Here is a 13435-nt window from a genome sequence, read left to right on the forward strand (position 1 = left end):
TATTGAACTATTATTGTCACATGTACCAACAGACAGTGAAAAGCTTTGTTTTGCATGCTATCCATATAGATTATTTAATCACATCAGTACATAGAGGTAGTACAAGGGAAAGACAATAACAGAATGCAAGATAAAGTGTTACAGTTGCAGAGAAAGTACAGTGCAGGTAGATAGATAATAAGATGCAAGGACATATCGTGGAACAGTAGATTGTAAGGTCATGAGTCCATCTTACTGTACTAGGGACCATACACTTGTAACAGGAGGATAAAGCTGTACTTGAGCCTGGTGGGACATGACTTTAGGATTTTGTATCTTCTGCCTGATGGGGGGAGGAGGAGAAGAGGAAACGTCCAGGATGAGAGAGCTCTTTGAATATGTTGGCAGCTTTACCAAGGAAGCAAGAAGTCCACGGAAGAGGAGGCTGGTTCCTGTGATGTACTGAACTGTGTCTGTAACTCTGTGTGTGTTTTTTATTGTTGCAGACAGAATAGTTGCCAAACCAAGCCGAGGTACATCTACATAGGATGCTTTTTACGATGCCTCTATAAAAACTGGTGCGGGTCAAAGGGGACACGCCTAATTTCTTTGCACATGCTTATTTCAATAACCACTACACTCAGGACGTTGGTAGTGCTGGAATTACAGATTTTCCGGGTTAATAGATATGATTACATCCTAACACCAAATACATGTTTATTTACATTTTTTAGATGTTGCACGGTATTATAATAAATTCCCCAGTGAACCCAGTAAGGTTAAAAGGAGCATAGGAAAAGTGACCCGGGTCACTTTAAGGAGAGCAGGAATGAGAGCCCTGGTGGGTAAAAGGGAGCGAGGGAGCGAGGGAACTGGGCCCTGGTGAATGCAAAGGGAGAGCAGGAACTTTGACAATGTGAATTGGAAAGGGGCAGGGAAAGGACTACATAGTTAGCCGGATTCCAGATCTTCATGATTTCCAAATAGTTGGAAGGTGGATTATCAGAGAATTACAGTAGATTGTGTAAGCTGGCAAGATCCCATTAAATGTTTCTGCTCAGGAAATCGAATGGGTACTATTGAAAAGTTTAGCTTCACAGAACTTCCAACTTTCAAAAGCCACATACAGGTGATTCCCTACGTTCCCAGAAAACACAATTTTCCCAAAAGCAAAGCTATGTCATTCACGCGTGTGTCAAGAAATGAGAGTTGAAAAGATGATTGTGTTGATTTAGTTAATTCTTCACATAAATTCCCTGGGTGCAAATTTTATTTTATATTTCAACTTTTTTGGTATTGATTTATGAATTCTGTAAGAGTGAATCTTTGTAACAGCATAGCCATAAAGCACAGTTTTGTCTGTACTGAGGATGCCAAAAATCTATAATAAAAACAATAAGTGCAATGAATGTCCAGAAGGTAAGGCAGCATCTGTGGAGGGAAAATCAGAGTTAATGTTTCCAGTCATTAGAGCTGTTCTAATAACACTGTTTCTCTCTCTACAGATAATGCTGAGTGTTTAAAACAGTTTCTAATTTTACTAAGAGCTGACTTGTATCTAGGCCAGATGCTAATTTTGTAAAAACATCATGAATAAATACTGAATATCAACATTCATTCCTCCTCTTTCACCAGTTTCAAAAATTTAGCTAATGGTGGTTGTTCTCAGGTGACAAATGCCAGCTTTATAGACAGCCCGACATAGGAGACTGGAAGGATGGATGGGGATAGGTCTGCCAGATGCAGACATATTCTGTCAGGTAGGAATGGGTTATTTCCACACGCCTTCTCTCCTCACCTCCCCCACCCTGAGCCACAACAATCAGGGTCTGGGTGGAGCCGAGCAGAGCGGGGAGTGCAGAACACACTCACTCGTTCATTCACTGCATCGGTGATGTCAGCCGGCTGTCAGTCTCCCACGCCTGCTTGCTCTCCTGCCACAGCTGCTGCTGTGATCCTTTCCCACACACTGTTTCTATGATCCTTTCCACACACGATTTTTGTTCATTTCTGACTTACGAACGTTTCAACGTTACAGACTGAACCATTCTGTAACCTGGGAATCGCCTGTATAACACTGATTAAAATGGCAAACAAAACATGCCCACAAGCATGTTTTAAACATCACGGAATGATGAAAAATGAGCCGTGTGACCCACAAATTCTATACTGACCATCAAGTACCACTTATACTATTCCCATTTACCTGTATCGGGTCCGTAGCCTTCCCTGCCTATCTGATTTGAGTGCTAATCCGGATCTCTACTGATCTCAATTCATATCTGTAGTTTGCTTTTCATTGTTCTTACCAAGCTGCTTATTTTCTAGACAATTGCCTCAGCCTGATCAACCTTTAACCAGCACTGAGGGGTTGGCTTGGTTTAGGCTACATGACATTGTCATCTTAATGTAAACAGGAAAATCCTCCGTCTGCTTTTTTTTTGATGATTAAGAAGCCTGGGAGATAAGTCCTGTGTCATTTCTCAACATTGCCTTTGTTTGATGATCTGCTGGTCTGAGACCTTCCATCACCACAATTTGTCCATTGATCATTACTCTACGGGGTTATAATCAAGGCTACTCAAAAGATCTTTAGAAGCATGTCACTCCGCACTGTTGGAGATTTCCTTGTTATCTGCCCCATGGTCAGTGTTAGTCTTGCGTAGATAATTAAGCCCTTATGAGTGTGGAATGCAGCTCAGCTCAACTCAATCATTCACGAGCCATGGATGATGCTGGCAATGCCAATATTTGTTTCCCTGAATCAGAATCAGATCTATTATTACTGACATATGACATGAAACTTTTTGTTTTGTTGCAGCAAAACGGTGCAAAAACATAGAATTACAATAAATTACAAAAACAAATGAACTGAAGACCTGTTTGTTACTAAATTGTGTTAATATTGCAGCAGTGAATTGGTTAAAGTTAATTTGGTCTGTAAAAGGAAATCTGGCTTTATTTCTTTATTTGGATCATTGTGAAGAGATGTAGAGGGAAATAGCCTCACTTACCTGCCGTTCAGTTAGCAGAGAACACAAACCAGTGAAAAGTATCCAAAGTAAGTTACGTCAACTCCCAGAAGATCAACCCCTTTGGCTCTATAGCCCTCCTCTTTATTACGCTTACCTCTGCAACCTGTTCTTCCTTTTGCCAAATACCTACACTTTAAGTGGATAATTGGCAAAACTTGGTGTCATGGGAGATGGAAGGGAACCAGGGCACCCGGAGGAATCAACAAATTGAGAGGATAAGTGTGCAGACTCCACACAGACAGTACTTGAGGTCACCCCTAACTTCTGTATCATTGTGCTACTTGTGACTCCTGTACCATCATTGGGGTACGAAACCCAAAGGGAGCAGCACTTCCTAGAAGGGTGGTCATCCATACCATAATTCTCCTTAAAGAGTGCACTTCTACATTACAGGACTGTAATACTCATTTCTCCAAAGATACTGCATCTCCGAACAGCATGATGGGGTAAAGGCCAGATTCTGTGATGAAACTGAAGTGAAACAAATGAACGTGAGCAGAACACCAACTACGTAACACGAGGAATTTTTTTAATACAGTGGATTTCTGTTAATTGGGACACATCAGGATCAGTATGCTTTGGACCAATGAAGTGGCTGCCCTAGTTAGCCAAAGTTTCATGGAAATAGTTAAAAAGGTATAAAAAAGACAAGTTACCATTTAACTGAATAATTAATTATGCATTTAGATCATCACTATCATCATCATTTACACCTCAGACTTCAACTACTGCACAGAGTCTTGTCACCTTCAAAAGTTTTCTGATGACTCTGTCATAGTTGGATGCATCAGCAAGGGAGATGAGGCTGAGTACAGGGCTACGGTAGGAAACTTTGTCACATGGTGTGAGCAGAATTATCTGCAGCTTAATGTGAAAAAGACTAAGGAGCTGGTGGTAGACCTGAGGAGAGCTAAGGTACTGGTGACCCCTGTTTCCATCCAGGGGGTCAGTGTGGACAATGGTGGAGGATTACAAATACCTGGGGATATGAATTGACAATAAACTGGACTGGTCAAAGAACACTGAGGCTGTCTTCAAGGAAGGTCAGAGCCATCTCTATTTCCTGAGGAGACTGAGGTCCTTTAACATCTGCCGGATGATGCTGAGGATGTTCTATGAGTCTGTGGTGGCCAGTGCGATCATGTTTGCTGTTGTGTGCTGGGGCAGCAGGCTGAGGGTAGCAGACACCAACAGAATCAACAAGCTCATTCGTAAGGCCAGTGATGTTGTGGGGATGGAACTGGACTCTCTGGCGGTGGTGTCTGAAAAGAGGATGTTGTCCAAGTTGCATGCCATCTTGGTCAATGTCTCCCATCCACTACATAATGTACTGGTTGGGCACAGGACTACATTCAGCCAGAGACTCATTCCACCGAGATGCAACACAGAGTGTCATAGGAAGTCATTCCTGCCTGTGGCCATCAAACTTTACAACTCCTCCCTTGGAGGGTCAGACACCCTGAGCCAATAGGCTGGTCCTGGACTTATTTCCTGGCATAATTTACATATTACTATTTAACTATTTATGTTTTTATTACTATTTAATTATTTATGGTGCAAATGTAACGAAAACCAATTTCCCCCAGAATCAATAAAATATGACTATGACTATGACTATGACTATCATCAGGTGCCATGCCCAGTTTGAGCTTTGACTGCCATGACCCACACACTCCTGTTTTGGGTCAAGTGGATCAATTCATTAGTAAATTAAATGAAATACAGAACAAATTAGAGCACTACCAATGCTACTATAGTACTATAAATCTATGCATTAGTTCATAATAGTTATTGATGGAGGTATTCATTCATTATACACTACTATGTGTGGGGTGTCCCGGGAAGAGACTCAGTTCTCGCCTATTTCTCCAAGTAGCTTTTGTATATGACAGCAGCCACACACTTCAAAAGGCAGACTACCATGTGAGGTATGGATATGCCTGACCGAGCTCCGGTGGACTAGGCGGATGAGATCAACAGTGAGATTCAATGGCCAGGAGGATGGTTCTGTAATGCTTTGTGGAGAGTGACGGGCATGACAAGGGCATGACAGAAGAAGTCACGGTTATCCACTGCAACCAAGAAAGACCCCAGTTTGTGACGACTACTCGTACCACCGGACCCGGACTTCTGAGGTTGAGCTCGTGGAACTGTCCCAGTGCGGTGGCTTTTCCACTTTAAAGACTCTCCCACACAGGTTTCACTGTCATCATCAGAAATGACAGATAACCACCACACTGCTGTGTTCTTTTGATTGACTGTAAATGACGAAAATTAGCACCAACACCTAGTGCAGATAATGGGCTGCCTTCATGCAATGTTTTCGATGATACCATCTTCCAAATTTTCATTTTCATTGTAACATTCAAAATGATTGTTGATATCTGCAAATTACTCATAGCTCTTAATTTGTTGAAGTAGTGAAATCATTTCATTTTTAATCCTGGCTGTTTCTGACAAATACAAGTCTAAATGCTTGAAGCCACAGTGAGCAAAACGATTCTTACTGCTTACTTCTCTCCAACTATCAGTGACAAAAATCACTGCTATTTGAACACAGACACACGCAACTGATGCTATTTAAAAACTGTTTGCTCTAAGCACGGTGTAGTGTCTAACAGCCACACAAGTTCATGCAGCTGACACTAATTAGAAACTGTTTGGCAGCAATCTCCTGTCCTAATTAAGTGGCATAGTGTCCCAAATATATGAAGGGAATCCTGGCTATTTTCTCAATTAGTTTTTATTCTTTAAGTGTTGTCCCAAATAAGGGGTTGCCTATATAGCAGAATCAGGTTTATGATCACCGGCGTATGTCGTGAAATTTGTTAATTTAGCAGCAGCAGTACATTGCAATACATGATAATATAGAAGAGAAAAAATAAATAAGTAAATCAATTACAGCAAGTGTATGTATATATATATATCTATATATAGATATATATATATATCTATATATATATATGTGTGTGTGTGTGTGTGTGTGTATTAAGCAGTTAAATTAAGAATAGTGCAAAACAGAAATAATATTTTTTTAAAAATGTGAGGTAGTGTTGATGGGTTCAATGTCCATTTAGGAATCAAATGTCAGTGGGGAAGAAGCCATTTCTGAATTGCTCAGTGTGTGCCTTCAGGTTTCTGTACCTCTTTTCTGATGGTAACAATGAGAAGAGGGCATGTCCTAGGTGGTGGGGGTCCTTAATAATGGATGCCACCATTCTGAGGCACCACCCCTTGAAGGTGTCTTTGATGCTACGAAGGCTAGTATCCAAAATGGAGGTGACTATTTTTACAACTTTCTGTGTTTCTTTCAGTCCTGTGCAGTAACCCAGCTCCCCTTCCCCTATTATCAGACAGTGATGAAGCCTGTGAGAATGCTCTCCACATTACATCTATAGAAGTTTTTTAGTGTTTTAGGTGATAAACCAAATCTCCTCAAACTCCTAAAAATATATTGCAGCTGTCTTGCCTTCTTTATAGCTGAGTCGATATAAGACCATTAGACCATAAGATATAGGAGCAGAAGTAGGCCATTTGACCCATCAAGTCTGCTCTGCCTTTCAATCATGGGCTGGTCCAATTCTTCCAGTCATCCCCACTCCGCTGCATTCACCCCATACCCTTTGATGCCCTGGCTAATCAAGAACCTATCTATCTCTGCCTTAAATACACCTAATGAATTGGCCTCCACAGCTGCTCGTGGCAACAAATTCCACAGATTTACCAGCCTCTAACTAAGGTAATTTCTCCACATCTCTGTTCTAAATGGATGTTCTTCAATCCTGAAGTCGTGCCCTCTTGTCCTAGACTCCCCTACCATGGGAAATAACTTTGCCATATCTAATCTGTTCAGGCCTTTTAACATTCAGAATGTTTCTATGAGATCTCCCTCATTCTCCTGAACTCCAGGGAATACAGCCTAAGAGCTGCCAGATATTCCTCATATGGTAACCCTTTCATTCCTGGAATCATTCTCGTGAATCTTCTCTGAACCCTCTCTAATGTCAGTGTATCCTTTCTAAAATAAGGAGCCCAAAACTGCACACAATACTCCAAGTGTGGTCTCACGAGTACCTTAAAGAGCCTCAACATTATATTCCTGCGCTTATATTCTATACCTCTAGAAATGAATGCCAACATTGCACTCACCTTCTTCACCACCAACTCATCCTGGACGTTAACCTTTGCATCTCTGCATTTTGAATTCTCTACCCATCTAAATAATAGTCTGCTTGTTGATTTCTTCAACCGAAGTGCATGAACATATACTTTCCAACATTGTATTTCATTTGCCACTTCTTTGCCTGTGCCCCTAAACTATCTAATACTCTCTGCAACCTCTCTGTTTCCTCAACACTACCCGCTCCTCCACTAATCTTTGTATCATTGGCAAATTTAGCCACAAATCCTTTAATACTGTAGTCCAAATCATTGACATACAGTACATCGTAAAAAGCAATCCCAACTCCGACTCCTCTCGAACTCCACTGGTAATTAGCAGCCAGCCAGAATAGGATCCCTTTATTCCCACTCTCTGTTTTCTGCCAACCAGCCAATGCTCCACCCTCGCAAGTAACTTCCCTTTAATTCCAATGGCTCTTATCTTGTTAAGCAGCCTCATGTGCAGCACCTTGTCAAAGACCTTCTGAATATCCAATTACACCACGATTACTGCATCTCCTTTGTCTACCCTGCTTATAATTTCCTCAAATAATTGCAGAAGGTTTGTCAGGCAGGATTTTCCTTTCAGGAAACCATGCTGGCTTTGGCTTATAGACAATAGACAATAGACAATAGGTGCAGGAGTAGGCCATTTGGCTCTTCGAGCCAGCACTGCCATTCTCTGTGATCATGGCTGATCATCCACAACCAGTATCCAGTTCCTGCCTTATTCCTATAACCTTTGATTCTGCTATTTTTAAGAGCTCTAGATAGACAATAAATATCTTGTCATGTGTCTCCAGGTACTCCATAATCCCATTCCTAAGAATCTATTCCAACAACTTCCCAACCACTGATGTCAGGCTAACAGGTCTATAGTTTCCTTTCTGCTGCCTCCCACCCTTCTTAAATAGCAGAATACCATTTGCAATTTTCCAGTCATCCGGTACAATATAGAATCTATGGATTCTTGAAAGGCCATCGTTAATGCCTCTGCAATCTCTCCAGCTACCTCCTTTGGAACCCGAGGCTGCATTCCATCAGGTCCAGGAGATTTATCCACCCTCAGACCATTAAGCTTCCTGAGCACCTTCTCAGTCGTAATTTTCACTGCACAAACTTCACTTCCCTGACACTCTTGAATATCCAGTATACTGCAGTCTGTGAAGACTGATGCAAAATATGCATTCAGTTCCTCTGCCATTTCTGCATCTCTCATTACAATATCTCCAGTGTCATTTTGGTCTTTTATCTACCTTCAACTCTCTTTTACCCTTTGTATACTTAAAAAAGCTTTAAGTACCTTTGATATTAGTTGACACTTTCCTCTCATAATTCATCTTTTCCTTCCGAATGAGCTTCTTAGTTTCCTTCTGCAAGTTTTTAAATTCTCCCCAATCCTCTGTCTTCCCACTAGCTCTGGCTTCCTTGTATGTCCTCTCTTTTGCTTTTACTTTGGCTCTGACTTCACTTGTCAGCCATGGTAGAATCCTTCTTCCCTTTGAAAATTTCTTTTTTGGAATATACCTGTCTTGCACTTCCCTCAGTTTTTGCAGAAACTCTAGCCATTGGTGCTCTGCTGTCTTTCTTGCAAATGTCCATTTCCAGTTAACTTCGGCCAGTTCCCCTCTCATGCCATTGTAATTTCCTTTATTCCACTGAAATACCGACACATTGGATTTTATTTTTTCCCTCTCAAATTTCAATGTGAACTCGATCATATTGTGATCTCTGTTCCTTAAGGGTTCCTTAACCTTAAGCTCTCTTATCACCTCCGGATCATTGCACAACACCCAGTCCAGCACAGCTGATCCCCTAGTGGGTTCAACAACAACAACAAGCTGTTCTAAAAAGCCATCCCTTAGCATTCTGCAAATTCTCCCTCTTGAGGTCCAGTACTGACCTGGTTTTCCCAATCCACTTTCATGCTAAAATCCCCAACGATTATCATGACATTGCCTTTCTGACATGCCTTTTCCATCTTCTGTTGTAATTTGTAATCTATATCCTGGCTGCTGTTTGGAGGTCTGTATGCAACTGCCATGAGGGTCCTTTTACCCTTGCCATTCCTTAACTCAACCCATAGAGACACTACACCTTCCGATTCTATGTCATCTCTTTCCAATGATTGTTGGGACCAGGTTAGATCCTCAGAGATCTTTACACCCAGGAACTTGAAGCTGCTCACCCTCTGCACTTCTGATCCCTCTTTGAGGATTGGTATATGTTCCTCATCTTATCCTTCCTGAAGTCCACAATTAGCTTTTTCGTCTTAATAACATTGAGTGCAAGGTTGTTGCCCTGACACCACTCAACTAGCTGGTATATCTCACTCCTGTACGCCCTGTCTTCTCCTTCTGAGATTCTACCAACAATGGTCGTGTCATCGGCAAATTGTTAGATGGCAGTTGAGCTGTGCCTAGCCACACAGTCAAGGGTATAGAGGGAGTAGAGCAGTGGGATAAGCACACACCCCTGAGGTGCGCCAGTGTTGATCATCAACGAGGAGGATATCATCACCAATCTGTGCAGATTGCGGTCTTCCAGTCAGGAAGTCGAGGATCCTATTACAGAGGGAGGTACAGAGGCCCAGGTTTTTTAGCGTATCAATCAGAACTGTGGGAATAATGGTCTTAAACACTGAGTCATAGTTAACAAACAGTATCCTGACATAGGTGTTTGTATTGTCCAGGTGATCTAAGCCACAGACCAATTGTGACAATAGGCAAATTGCAGTGGGTCCAGATCCTTACTGAGCAGGAGCTGATTCTAGCCATGACCAACCTCTCAAAACATTTCACCATCATAGATATGAGTGCCATAGGACAACAGACATTAAGGCAGCTCACACTTAGCCACTGGTACAGTTGTTGCCTTTTTGAAGCAGATGGGAACTTCCGATGGTAGCAGTGAGAAAATGAGAATGTCCTTGAAAAGTCGTGCCAGTTGGTTAGCACAAGTTTTCAGAGCCTTACCTGGTACTCCAGCAGGCCCTGCTGCTTTGCAAGGGTTCAGCCTTCTGAAAGTCAGCTTGACATTGGCCTCCGAGAGAGAGATCACAGGGTTACCAGATGCAGCAGGTATCTTTGAATGTGGTTGAGTAAATAATTTTGAATTAAAAGCTACTGTAGATAATGCTAATGAAATATTATTAAAAAACATGCTTAGTTTTGTGATATCCTTCAGAGAATAAAATGGCCCATCCTAATCCATTCTGACCTGTCTGCGTCTCCCACTCTCAACGCTGCCTACATTCTAAACATATCAGGAAGGTTTGTATCATGAAAGAAATTTGATCAAAAAGAGTTTAAACTTTCTGTTAAGGGAATGATTGATTGATTGATGTGTTTTTTTTCTGTCAGAATGGGGGCTACCTTTTAGTGAACGGAAAAAAATCTGTTTCTTCCTCCTTAAAAAAAAAGATAATGATTTTTGAATTTGGACATCTGAGACATTCAGTTTGTTCTTTTGCCCCTGGGGCATTTCCCACACTCGCGAAGACATGTGCATGTTGCAATTATATAGATTTGCGATAAAGTTCTCATGCTGTTTACAAGATAGCAGCAACTACATAACTGTGGGATGTGTAGAATGTTTCTGGGCATAATTTGGAAGCAGTCCAGACTGAAATTAAAAGAAAGGTTTCCTGTATTTACTGCTCTAAAGAGACATATCACAACAACATTAAGCATATGCTGACACTGAAGTTGGAGAGTTTGCTGAAGGATTAGGAATATAATTTGAAAGACACAAGAGAATGCAGATGCTGGAATCTGGAGCAACAAACAAGGTGCTGTAAGAATGCAATATCTGTGGAGGGAAATGGGCAATTGATGTTTCATGTTGAGGTCCTACATCTGGACTGAAAGATATAGGAGAGACAGCCAGAGTAAAAAGATGAAGGGAAGAGGTGGAGAAAGAGCTGGTAAGTGATAGGTGAATCCAGATGAGGAAGTGTGATGGACAGATAGAGGAGGAAAGAGTGGTAGGCTGGAAGATGATAGACAGAGACAACAAAGGGCTGAAGATAATGGAATCTAATGGGAAAAGAAGGTAGAGCATGGAATCAAGTGACAGAGGTAGGGAGAGCAGATGCGAATACTGGGGGAGGGTAGACCATGGGAAAAGTGTGTGACAGTGATCATACCAGTGTTCAAGAAGATCAGCGTGGGATACCTCAATGGCTATTGATTTATAGAACTCACATCTTCCATAATGAAGTGCTTCAAGAGGTTGGTTATGGCTAGAATTAACTCCTGCCTGCCAGAGCAAGGATCGGCACTTGCTGCAGTTTGTCTACCTGCCACAACAGTTCTACAGCTGATGCACTATCTCTGGCTCACCACTTGGCCTTGGACCACCAGGACAACAGCAAAATCAACGCCAGGCAGCAGTTCAGCATCCAATAGCATCATCCCCTCGGTATTAATCATCAAGCTTTTATTCCAGGGTGCCTGTACCTCTCTCTGCAAATGGATCATCAACTTCCCCATCACTATAGTCAGTATGGATTGCTGATAATCAGCATAGGTGCACCTCAAGGATGCATGCTGAACTCACTGCTCTACTTTCTCTAAACTCATGGCTGTGGCTAAGCACAGCTCAAATGCCATTTATAAATTTGCAGATGACCCCACTTCCATAGGCAAAATATCAAATGGCAATGAGGAGGACTACAACAGTGAGAGAAATCAGCTGGTGAGTGGTGTCACAGCAAGACCCTCGCACTCAACATCAGCATGATTGAGGAACTGATTGTGGACTTCAGGAGAGAGACATCTGCAGAACACATACATAGAACATAGAATATAGGACATAGAAATCTACGGCATATTACAGGCCCTTTGGCCCACAATGTTGTGCCGACCATGTAACCTAGTCTAGAAACTGCCTAGACTTTCCCTACTGCATAGTCTCTATTTTTTGTAAGCTCCATGTACCTACCTTAGAGTCTCCTAAGAAACACTTTTGTATCCACCTCTACCACCACTCCATGCACCAATCGCTCTCATTGTCCGAACTTAGGGGTCAGCGGTGGAAACAGTCAGCAGCTTCAACTTCCTGGCTGTCGTCATCTCAGGGAAACTATCCTGGGTCCAACATTTTGATAGAATCATGAAGAAGACATGCCAGCAGCTCTACTTCATTACGAGGTATATCACTGAAGACTTGCAAATGTACAGAGGACAGCATTCAGACATGTTGCATCACAGCCTGGGGTGGAGCTTTCCATGAACAATAATGCAAGAGGCTGCAGAGGGTTGTAGACTCAAAAAGTTCCATCACAGGTTCAACGTGCCCACCATTAAAGACATCTACAACAGGAGGTGCCTCAGGAAAATGGCATCCATCATTTAAGGCGCTCACCATAGGTAACATACCCTCTTCTCATTACTACCATCAGTGAGGATGTCCAAGAGTCTGAAGACCCACATTCAATGATTCAGAATCAGCTTCTTCTCCTCTGCCATCAAATTTGTGAATGGCCATTAGTACAACCTCATTATTTCTTCTTTTTTGCACTATGTATTTTCATTTTATCGTATAGCAATTGTATGTCTTTGCACTGTACTGCTGCTGCAAAACAACATATTTTATGTCATTTAAAATAGTGATAATAAAACTGACTCTGAAGATATGGTATACTCTCACAGCATCCACCCTGTCAAGATCTTATATGTTTTAATCAAGTGCCCCCTCACTCTTCTAAACTCCAATGGACATATGTCTAACCTGCCCAACCTTCCCTCATCAGATGTATCACACATTCCAGGGATTGTTCTGGCAAGTCTTCTCTGAACCTTTTCTAACATAAAGGCACCCTTTATTGTGATCCAACATGTGATTGAAATCCACTGTGGTATTTGGGGAGTTTAAATTCAAATTACTAATACATAAAACAGAATTTTGATTGAAGAACCTGGTTTTGTACTAACAAGATCTTAAAATTGTTGGATTGTCACACTAATACTCCATATACTGTAAAACAAACACGTAATCTCTAATTTTGTATTCAGTTTTCCTCTCAATAAACAATAACAATCCATTAGCTTTCCTAATTACCTGTAGTACCTGCATACCAAACTTTGGTGAATTATATACCAGATCCCTTTGCCTTTCAGAGCTCTGTATTCATTCAGTGATTAGATTACAATTTTGATTTATAAACTGGGAAGCTCAGACTTGACTTTAACTCAATATTGTCACCTGCTGGAATTTTCTGAACCAGAGCTCATACATTCAGGTCGTGCTCAAGCAAA

Source organism: Mobula birostris, chromosome 1 (assembly GCF_030028105.1).
Source record: "Mobula birostris isolate sMobBir1 chromosome 1, sMobBir1.hap1, whole genome shotgun sequence".
NCBI classification, from domain to species: domain Eukaryota; kingdom Metazoa; phylum Chordata; class Chondrichthyes; order Myliobatiformes; family Myliobatidae; genus Mobula; species Mobula birostris.